This window comes from Silene latifolia, chromosome Y (genome assembly GCF_048544455.1).
Source record: "Silene latifolia isolate original U9 population chromosome Y, ASM4854445v1, whole genome shotgun sequence".
NCBI classification, from domain to species: Eukaryota; Viridiplantae; Streptophyta; class Magnoliopsida; order Caryophyllales; family Caryophyllaceae; genus Silene; species Silene latifolia.
The window spans coordinates 97,106,226-97,115,673 of NC_133538.1; the positions used below are offsets into that span (position 1 = coordinate 97,106,226).

Consider the following 9,448-nt stretch of genomic DNA (forward strand, 5'->3'; position numbering starts at 1 on the left):
CATGGCCAATGAGGCCTCCATCTATACTTGTCATGGGTGAGCTTTACAAGCTCTTATTCTTATTGTGAAAAATTTCATGCTCTCCGAATAGAGCCATTTCAACATCATCAATATCTTTCTTCCAATTGGGCAGTGTGTCTTTGCCCTTTTCTTTGAGATTTCCATCTTTACCTTGTTCTTTGAATGAAGATTCCATATTTTTCTTGTCACCTTCCCGAGTATAGTGATCAACCATAAAGCATGGCTCAATCAAGTTAGGAGCTCTCATAGTCTTATCAAGATTAAAGGTGATTGTTTTATCACCAACTTCAAGTGTGAGCATCCCGTGCTTTACATCAATCACCGCTCCGGCGGTGTGTAGGAATGGCCTTCCTAGAATGATTGGAATGTTGGAATCTTCCTCCATGTCAACAATAACAAATTCCACCGGTATGAAGAACTTTCCAACTCTCATGGGTACATCTTCCTATACTCCTAGTGGTTTCTTTGTTGTCCGGTCCGCCATTTGTAAGGTTATGTTAGTGCACTTGAGTTCTCCTACCCCTAGTCTTTCACATACCGAATATGGCATGACACTCACACTTGCACCTGGATCACATAGTGCCTTGTTAATTGTGGTATCACCAATTGTACATGGAATGGAGAAGCTTCCCGGATCTTTGAGCTTAGGTGGGGAATTCTCTTGAATAATGGCACTACTTACCTTTTTAAAGGCAATGGTTTTAAACTTCCTTATGGACTTCTTCTTGGTAAGGATATCTTTCATGTATTTTGCATAGGCTGAAACATGGTTGATTAGCTCCGTGAATGGTATAAAAACCTCTAAGTTCTTCACAATCTCCATGAACTTTCCAAGCTGCTCATCAAGGTTGGGCTTGACTTGGCGACTTGGGAATGGAAGTCTAATCACAATAGGCTCAACTTCTTTGGTCTTCTCTTCACTTTTCTTCCTTGATGAGTCATTGGTAGTTGTCTCTACCATCTTAGGATTTCTCCTCAATGGTTCAATCACATCACTTTGCTTGACATTGTCCTCAATAATATTCTCTTCAATTGGCATCTTGGGTCCTTCATATCTTGCACCACTCCTCAAGTGGATGACATTAATGGCCTCATTTCTTGTAGGAGGATTACCTTGAGGAGATAATTGTCCTTTTTGTCTTTCGGAACTTGAGGAGGCCAATTGAGACAATTGAGTCTTCAACATCTTGGTGTGAGCAAGGATATTGTTGATGGTAGTGTCTTTGGCTTGGCTATCTCTTTGCATTTGAGCAAAGATATCTTGTTGGCTCTTTTCCATTTGGAGGACCACTTTTTGAACATCAAAATCTTGGTCATTGGATTGATTGTAAGAGGGTTGGTTTTAGTTGAAGTATGGTTTTTGAGTAGGGTTTCTCATTGGAGGTGGGGTGTTTGTGGGTTGAGGGTTTTGGACATTTTGGCTTTTGTATGAGAGGTTTGGGTGGAATTTGGTGTTTTCATTATAATAGTTGGAGTAAGGGGTGCCATTCTTGTATGCTTGGAAAGCATTCACTTGCTCATTTGTTCCCCTACATTCTTGTTGATCATGTCCCAAGGTTCCACAACTCTCACACACTCCATTTGGGATTGAAGATGTTGCCACCATAGCACTGACATGTTGTTTGGGTGATTAAGAAGCTTCATCAAGCTTGGCCATGGCTTTCTCAAATTTTAAGTTTATGGTGTCAATATGAGCACTTAGTTGGGCACTCCATTGTGTGACGGAGTCAACTTCATGTCTCCCTCCCCTAGTATCTTTTCTTGGCCTACTATATTGAGAGTTGTGAACCGGCATCTCTTCGATCTTAGCCCAAGTTTGGTTGTCATCAACCTCGGTGAATCTTCAATTAGAACACATGTTGAGAATATTCCTTGAGTCTTCATACAAGCCATTCCAAAATTGTTGGACAAGGAACCATTCGCTTAGTCCATGATGAGGACAAGAGCGACATGTATCTTTGAATCTCTCCCAAGCCTCATATAGAGACTCTTCATCTCTTTGCTTGAACCCGGTGATTTGGGCTCTCAACATGTTAGTATTCTCCGGAGGATAGAACTTCTTATAGAAGGCAAGTGCAAACTTCTTCCATGAATCAATACCAAGAGTAACCTTGTCTAGGCTCTTCAACCATTGCTTTGCGGCTCCAATAAAGGAAAAAGGAAACAATACACATCGAATTTGGTCTTGAGTCACCCCCGTTTGAGAGATTTCATCACAATAGTCACAAAAAGTTTCCATGTGTAGATGAGGGATCTTCACTAGGCATCCCTCCAAATTGACTTCTCTTAACTAATTGTATGAATGCAGATTTGGCAATGAAGTTACCGATTAAGTGAGGCGGTGTTGGAGTACCAATTGGTAGGTTCTCCTCGGTTGGTACAGAATGAGATGAAAATTTAGGCATTGTGGGTTGATTTTGTGGTTGGTTTTGAAGTGGGTTCTCCTCTCCTTCTCTTGCAAAAGGGTTGGTAAACTTAACACTATCCGATTGGACAACACCAATGTCCACAAGTTCTCCAATACCCAAACTTGTTGAAGTCCCTTTAACGGTTCTTCTAATGTTGGTCAAGGTTCTTTCAATCTTGGGATCAGTAAGCAAAAGTCTACCTTGTGATCTCCTAGACATGCAAAAAGCAACTAGAAAACAATCAAAACTACCTTGAGGAGTTTGACTTCCCCAAGGCTAAGAAAGACACAACTAAAAACAACAAATAACAATTCAATTGAACACCGTCCTCGGCAACGGCGCCATTTTTTATTCGGTTTATAACTTTGTCGTCTAAGCTAACCAATCAAAACAATATTTATAAACTTAACTAACTACTCTTAGTAGTAGAGTGGCAACTAAAGGACGGGTATTGAATCAAGTTATCGGCTGTAGAGAGCTATGTCTTAGGGTATTACAAATTAGATTGAGTTTGAGGTTTGAAATCTAAACTACTTAAAAATGAAATGTAAAGAAATGAAAGCAAAACAAAGCAAGTAAACAAATAGGGATTGTAAACAATTGATTAAGGCACTAGGGTGTCATGGGTTTATAGGGGATTCATGGTGAAGATCATACAAACATGTTTACATAGATGCAAGTAAATTATTGTTGTATTGGAATCGAGTTAGTTTATGTCTTACAATTCCTAGGAAGATTTGGGTCCCGGAGCCGAGTCAGTCAAGACTATACAACACCTACAAGTCGACTTAGTTTCTTCCTATTAAACTATATGCATGGTCTAACAAGCCTTGAGTTAGTTTATATCTTTGAAGTCTTGTTGAATAGGTAAGAGATTCATGCAAGGTTGTCAATCAAACAATTCATCAAGCATAACATGTGCATAAGTTGAAACTACAGCAAGCAAGCAATCTTATGAAAGCATATTAGATTAAAGTATGGATCTACCCCCATGTTTTAATTCCCCTAATTCCCCATTAACCCTAGCTAGAAGACTACTCACTCATGGTCATGGTAAACATGTTAATAAGGGTGTCAATCATACTAACACGGTTAAACATGGTGAATGAGTAAAGCAATAATTAATTAAGCAAAGGTTAAAAGAGATTATAACAACTTAAAGATGATCCAAATAATAAGCAAAGAATAATAGAAGAAAACTTGATGAATGATGAAGAGTTATCAAGTCTTAAATAAACCCCAAATAGTCTTCAAATTACCCAACTAAATCTAATAACACTTGAATGATTAATGAGAGATTAAATTTGATTAATATTGAATTGAGTAATTACAACTTGATTAATAAGACCTACTAAACTAGATTGGTAAATTCACTTGATTGAAACTTGATTCTTAATCCCCTAACACAATGGGGTATTTATACTAAGTACAAGTATTAGGGTAACTAAGGGCTTAAGTGACGATTAAGTCCCTAAGAAGAATATTAACGCCTTGCAAGTCCCTAAGGAGCCTCATGACCTCCCTACACTAGACGTTCATACTGCATAGGGAGCCGCCCGGTTTGGGTATGAGACGCTCGATCTGAGCTTCGAGACGCCCGGGTTGTTCTTGGGACGCCCAGTCTGAGTGTCGGGCCGCTCGGGTTGCTTCTGGGACGCCCGGATCATTGATCAGCATAGTTTGCTCTTCTTTGACTGCCTCAAGATCTGTGGGGATCATTGAGGGGTCGTGGGGGTCCTCATCATTGCCCATTCTACTTGTTCTACTTACTTAAGCCTTTAGTTTCGGTCTCCTCCTTGTTGCTTAGTTGTTAGATGCGATCCATTTAGCTCCAAATTGCTCCATAAATGCAAGGTTAGCATTCCTCTTCTACCAAGGACACAAAACCTCAAAGAATATGCAAAGTGGGAGGCTAAAGATAGGAAACGACCGTAATACATGCAAGAAAGCAAAGGAACGAGGCTATTTCGAGGACTAAAAGTGTGCAAATATAAGTCACATCACTAACACTCATGGTTGACATGATTTAAAATTCAGTTTAAGCCTAAAAAATTATTTATATTCGCTGCATCCAAGATAAATGCCATATAATTGGTCATTTGTGATAGATTTTCCCTTTTTATCAAATTTGGTTCTTCTTATTGCAGAGCTAACAATTTTTATTCTTACGTGAAAAATTTAACGTTTATTTTGAACCAATTGCTTATTATTCTATTCCTCATGATTATTATAGAGTATATTTTTAATTTGTGTTATAATGTCTAATTGCTAACATTTATTCTGAACCAGTACTTATTTATTCTATCAATCAAGCTTATAAAATTAAAAGGAACTTGAGATCAACTTCTAACAATAGGCTCAAAAAGCAAGTAAACATAAGCAAACATAAATAAGAAATTAATTTGATATGAGAAAGGTCGGAAGATTATAAAAATTTTCATATTTAGGCTCTGTTTCTAAGAAATAAGCTTAAACTTATTGAACCAAAATTTCATTTATCTTAATTTCTTATAAGTATTTGGTAGATAAATTATTTACCAAAACAGGAGTAGCATGTGAGAAATAAGTTACATGTTTATTATTTTTAATCCTTTAATTTAAAATATTAAATATGAAGTACTTATTATGTCCTTTTATGTCATTTTACTAAAAAAACAGATACCTTTCGGTTAGTTTTCCAGACATTTTTTTAGGTTTAATTAACTTTTCAGTTTTAGTATGACTAATGAAATCTGGGATATAGTATATGAATAAGTACTTTGTATGTTATTAATATACCATATAATTAGTTACATTGTGTATTTAGAGTAGCACCTACTATTATTCTTATATAGAGTAGCACCTACTATTATTCTTACATAGATGCATTGTAATTAGTTTTTTTGTTCTCCGTGTTTAAGTTAAGAAGAATTGTGCATTAAATATAATTTTATCCTTGAAAAATGAATTTAAGAAAAAAATTAATATTATGTAATGGTTAGATTACAATTGATCATAAGTTCATCATATATGAATAATACTATGAGTTGCTCCAAGCTTTAAGTTGTTCAAACCACCAAATTTTACTTCAGTTATTCTCAGTTTTGTTCCTCTATGATCTAATTATCTACACATTCTTATATAAAGTAAATTAATGAAACAAAATAGTACTCTCTCCAACCCGGTCAATAGAGTACACTTTTGTAATACTACGGTTTTCTATACTGTTGGGTACTCTATCAAGTAAGGTATCACTCGATCGAGTAGGGGGCACTCGATCGAGTAAGTGACTTACTCGATCGAGTAAGTCGGTTTTACGGGTTGTTTTTGACGGGTTTTGTTAGCAATGCGAGAAGGATATATAAACACCTTTCATCAGTTCTTTTCACTATTTACCCTACTTTGACTTTTTCAAAGATTAAAACAAGTTACATTGCTTCTCTCTTTCGCATTGCTATCAAATCCCAAGGCTTGTGTCGTCAGATTTCTAAGTTCTTTACGCCGTAGAGAGCGACGCATTGTGGGTAAGCTTCTAGTTGTTTTTGATTGAAACCATAATGGGGTATTTTGGGGGATTTGGGAGTATTGTGATGGTTAGATGGTAATTGTATGATTGTGTGATTGATAGGAGGTAATTACATAGAGGAACGTTTTTGATTAGCTGATTGTGACGATCTTGGTGATTATTTTTCCAGGTAGGGTTTCACTACTCAGTTATTGGTTACATTGTATTTGATGGTCAATTGTTGATGGTTATTTAATGTTATTGATATATATTGTATTGTAATTGCTGATTGGTAATGGTTGATGTATAGCCGGTTGGTTGTGCTTGTCTGTGATTCGTGAGGTGCGTCCTCGGCTGAGTGGAGTCACTTGTGGGAGTGGCTTCACGCCCTTGATTCGCCCTTTGTGAAACCCGCCATAAAAGGGATGTACACATTAAGGAACTTGGGTTTGCTCTCGGTATTGATGAGCGGGGCTTAGGTGGGAATGGCTGCGGTCCCCCACTGGCGGTGAGGATTACTGGTTGCGGCCGTAATCTAGCAGGACTAGACCTTCAGGCTACTCAGGTGATTGGTGATGTGACGGAGTTGGGTGATTGTATGTATTGTTGATATTGATTATCTTATATTGTGTAATCAGTAACTTACCCCGTTTAAATGTTCTAAAAATTGTGTGATCCATTCGGGGATGGTGAACAGTTATTGAGCAGGTATGAGATGGATTACGCGAGGGAAAGCTGGGATCGTGTCACCACATCTCACTTAGAGTTTTCCACTGTGTCATGAACTTTATAATTCTTTTAGTTGGTTTTGGTACTTGGAAAGTTGTATTTTCATTTGACAGTTCTGGTTTTGGTTTGTATCGCACTAAACTTAATTAATAAAGTACGTTCTTTTATGGTCCTTTTGATATACATTGCCTCGGATAACCGAGATGGTAGCACTTCCATGCATTGGGTGGTCTAGGTAAGGCACCTTGGTGTATGGGGGTGTTACAAAGTGGTATCAGAGTGGAAATGGGAGTCTATCTCCATGGACTTTATAATGGGTTTACCGAGGAGCCAGTAGGGTAATAACATGATATGAGTGATAGTTGATCGTTTGACTAAGTCATCTCACTTTATTCCAATGAAAGATACATGGAGTAAGGTTTAGTTGGCAATTGGGTACAGGAAGCATATGGTGAGGTTACATGGAGTCCCTAAGGACATTTTGTTAGATCGGGATGCGAGGTTTATTTCTCGATTTTGGCAAGAGTTGCAGGAGATGATGGGAACTACCTTGAAGATGAGTACTGCTTTTCATCCTGCAACAGATAGACAGACAGAGAGAACTATCAAGACTTTGGAGGATATGTTGAGAGCTTGTGTGATGGAGTTTGGTGGTAGTTGGGAAGATAGGTTGGATTTGATCGAGTTTTCTCACAACAACAGCTACCACATGAGTATTGGGATGGCTCCATTTGAGGCTTTGTATGGGAGGAGGTGCAGGATTCCGATTTTCTGGGATAATAGAGCTGAGGCAGTGGTTTTAGTACCACCGATGGTACAGAAGATGATAGACCAACTGAAAGTGATTAGGCAAAATATGAAAGCGGACCTGGATCGACAAAAGAGTTATGCGGACTTACATCATCGTGACATCGAGTTTCAGGTTGGGGATAAGGTTCTTCTGAAAGTATCACCGATGCGTGGTGTCATGAGGTTTGGTAAGAAAGGGAAGCTGAGCCAGAAGTTTATTGAAGCGTATGAGATTTTGGATCGTGTGGGAGAGGTTGCTTAAGGGTTAGCTTTACCACAAGCTTTGGATCGGGTGCATAATGTGTTTCATGTGTCTCAGTTACGGAAGTATGTGAGTGATCCTTCCCATGTGTTAGAGGTGGAGAACATCGAGTAGGATGAATCCTTATCTTATCTTGAGGTGCCAAAACAAATTCTTGATCGCAGGGTTCGTAAAACTAGGTCCGCGAAAACGGTGTTACTCAAGGTCCTATGGTCTAATCATGAGGTTGAGGAAGCGACTTGGGAGGTGGAAGAGGCTATGAAGGAGCGGTATCCGTCTCTTTTTGATCAGGTATGTGTGGTTACGGGGACGTAACCTAGTTTCTTTTAGGGGGTAGGAGATAATCGCATAAGGTTTTGGTATGGTTTTATATTAGTTTTTGTACATTTAGTGGTTGTTTTGAGTCGGTATGAGTTGTGGTTGGGGTTTTGTTTTGAGTTTTGTTGCGTTGTTGTATCATGATTGAGTTAGTATGTTTGTTTTTTAGTATGGGTTTGAACTTCGGGGACGAAGTTCATTTTTAAGGAGGGAAGACTGTAATACTACGGTTTTCTGTACTGTTGGTTACTCTATCAAGTAAGGCTTACTCTGTCGAGTAAGTGAGTTTTGATTACAAAACAGTGTACTGTCTGATGCATACTCGAACGAGTAGGTGTCACTTGATCGAGTAGGGGGCACTCGATCGAGTAAGTGACTTACCCGATCAAGTAAGTCGGTTTTACGGGTTATTTTTGACGGGTTTTTTTAGCAATGCGAGAAAGATATATAATCACCTTTCGTCAGTTCTTTTCACTTTTTACCCTACTTTAACTTTTACAAAGATTAAAACAAGTTATGTTGCTTCTCTCTTTTGAATTGCTATCAAATCCCAAGGCTTGTTTCGTCGGATTTCTAAGTTCTTTACGCCGTTGAGACCGTCGCATTTTGGGTAAGCTTCTAGTATGAATTTTATGTCGTTTCATTGTTTTTGGTTGAAACCCTAATGGGGTATTTTGGGGGATTTCGGAGTATTGTGATGGTTAAATGGTAATGGTATGATTGTGTGATTGATAGGAGGTGATTTCGTAGAGGAACATTTTCTGATTAGCTGATTGTGATGATCTTGGTGATTGTTTTTCCAGGTAGGGTTTCCCTACTCAGTTATTGGTTATATTGTATTTGATGGTTGATTATTGATGGTTGTTTAATGTTGTAGATCTATATTGTATTGGAATTGGTAATTGGTAATTGTTGATGTATAGTTGGTTGGTTGTGTTTGTCTATGGTTCGCGAGGTGCGTCCTCGGCTGAGTGGAGTCACTTGCGGGAGTGGCTTCACGCCCATGATTCGCCATTTGTGGAACCCGTCACAATGGGGATGTGCACATTAAGGAACTTGGGTTTGCGCTCGGTATTGATTAGCGGGGCTTAGGTGGGAATGGTTGCGGTCCCCCACTGGCGGTGAGGATTACTGGTTGCGGCCGTAATCTAGCAGGACTAGTCCTTCAGGCTACTCAGGTGATTGGTGATGTGACGGAGTTGGGTGATTGTATGTATTGTTGATATTGCTTATCTTATATTGTGTAATCAGTAAGTTACCCCGTTTAAATGTTTTAAAAATTGTGGTGATCCATTCGGGGATGATGAACAGTTATTGAGCAGGTATGAGATGGATTGCGTGAGGGAGGGATCGAGTCACTACATGTCATTTAGAGTTTTTCGTTGTGTCATGAACTTTATATTTCTTTTAGTTGGTTTTGGTACTTGGAATAGTTGT

General features: G+C 38.6%; 1 non-coding gene across 1 annotated transcript; it reads left to right on the top strand.

Moving 5' to 3' along the window:
• Nucleotides 1-1,946: 1,946 nt before the first annotated feature.
• LOC141635664 (small nucleolar RNA R71) lies at nt 1,947-2,053 on the top strand. Its single transcript, XR_012540334.1, has one exon. It is a non-coding gene; the product is annotated as a small nucleolar RNA R71 (small nucleolar RNA).
• Nucleotides 2,054-9,448: the final 7,395 nt, after the last annotated feature.